Raw genomic sequence first — 2,084 nt, 5'->3', positions numbered from 1 at the left:
AACTTGGCCTGCAGCAGGACCTCTAACAGGCAGCCCTGGGTCCAACACACCTGGTGACCAGCTTTGGACCAAGCTGGAGCACCGCACAGCTGCCTCTATTGGAAATACACCCAAAGGGAAGACTGGGCAGGAACAAGAGCCCTGCTAAAGTGAATCCTGCTCACCAGAGTCAGCTCCTGCATAACAGCACCTCCACTGTAGTCACAACCTGTCCTCACAACCAATCAGCCCAAGGGTAAATCTCTCTCATTGATGGGCAAACACAAACCAAGGTTCAGCTACAACAGAACGGTACGTACAACACACACAAGGGACACACCTGGAGCACCTGGCTCAGATGACCAGGGAAAATGTGCCACCAGACCCCACAGGACACCTACTACATAAGGCCACTCTACTAAGACTGGGAGACTTAGCTGCTTTACCTAATACATAGAATCAAACACAGGGAGGCAGTGAAAATGGGGAGACATAGAAACATGTCCCAAATAAAGGAACAGAACAAAGCTCCGGAAAAAGAACTAAACAAAATGGAGATAAGCAATCTATTAGACACAGAGTTGCAAACATTGTTTATAAGGATGCTCAATGAACCTTGGAGAAGAGTAGATGAACTTGGTGAGAACTTTGACAAAGAGATAGAAAATGTAAAAATGGAGATGAAAAACCAGTCAGAAAGAAGAATACAATAACTGAAATAATGAACACCTTAGAAAGAATCAACAATAGACTAGATGAAGCAGAGGATCAAATCAGCGATTTAGAAGATAAGGTAGCAGAAAACACCAAAACAGAACAGCAAAAAGAAAAAAGAATCCAAAAATGTGAAAATAATTTAAGGGGCCTCTGGGATAACATCAAGCATACCAACATTATCATCATAGGGGTACCAGAAGGAGGAGAGACAGAGAGCAAGGAATTGAAAACATACTTGAAGAAATAATGATGAAAAACTACCCTAACCTGGTGAAGGAAATAGATATACAAGCCCAGGAAGTGCAGAGTCCCAAACACGATGAACCAAAATAGGTCCACACCAAGACACATCACAATTAAAATGCCAAAGCTTAAAGACAAAGAAAGATCTTAAAAACAGCAAGACAGCTCTTCCACCGCCATATTAAATCCAGCTCCATACAATGCTCAGCCGTCGCTGCAGCCAAGGCTCAGACTGCATACCAGCAACCCCCAGCTGACAACTCCACCACCATGGAGGACATGAACAAGTACAGCAACATTGAGGAATTTGCAGAGGGATCCAAGACCAATGCAAGTAAGAATCAACAGAATGATGATAAAATATTTATTGGAGGCTTGAGCTGGGACACAAGTAAGAAAGATCTGACTTAATATTTGTCTCAATTTGGGGAAGTTGTAGACTGCACAATTAAAACAGATCTAATCACAGGAAGATCAAGAGGATTTGGATTTGTGCTTCTTAAAGATGCTGCTAGTGTTGATAAAGTTTTGGAACTGTAGGAAGACAAACTGGATGGCAAATTGATAGACCCCCAAAAGGGTCAAAACTTTAAAAGGAAAGGAAGCTCCCAAAAAGCTTTTTGTGGATGGATTGAGCCAAGATACTTCTGAAGAACAAATTAAAGAATATTTTGGAGCTTTGGAGAGATTGAAAATATTTAACTTCCCATTGATACAAAAACAAATGAGAGAAGAGGGTTTTGTTTTATCTCATACACAGATGAAGAGCTGGTAAAGAAATGGTTAGAAAGCAGATATCATCAAATTAGTTCTGGGAAGTGTAAAATCAAAGTTGCACAACCCAATATATAGATGATGTATTACAGAATTGTACACTTGAAGCCTATGTAACTTTACTAACAATCGTCACCCCAATAAACTTTAATTAAATAATAATAATAATAATGCTTCAAAGTTGCACAACCCAAAGAGGTATATAGGCAGCAATAGCAACGACAAAAAGGAGGAAAACGTGCTGCCACTGGTGGACTAGGTGGTACTACGGATTGTGGCTGAGGCCAGGGCCAAAACTGGAACCAAGGATTTAAAAATTATTATGATCAAGGATATGGAAATTACTATAGTGCCTATGGTGGTGATTAAAA

The 2,084-nt window shown here is 40.5% G+C and overlaps 1 pseudogene; it reads left to right on the top strand.

The window, feature by feature from the left end:
- The first annotated feature begins 1,209 nt into the window (after positions 1–1,209).
- Positions 1,210–1,791, top strand: LOC109393886 (heterogeneous nuclear ribonucleoprotein D-like pseudogene; annotated as a pseudogene).
- Positions 1,792–2,084: the final 293 nt, after the last annotated feature.

The sequence above is a fragment of the Hipposideros armiger genome, unplaced genomic scaffold, assembly GCF_001890085.2.
Source record: "Hipposideros armiger isolate ML-2016 unplaced genomic scaffold, ASM189008v1 scaffold_396, whole genome shotgun sequence".
Classification (NCBI taxonomy): domain Eukaryota; kingdom Metazoa; phylum Chordata; class Mammalia; order Chiroptera; family Hipposideridae; genus Hipposideros; species Hipposideros armiger.
The sequence above is the reverse complement of the archived record's forward strand: the minus strand, read 5'-3'. Positions and strand labels throughout refer to the sequence as shown.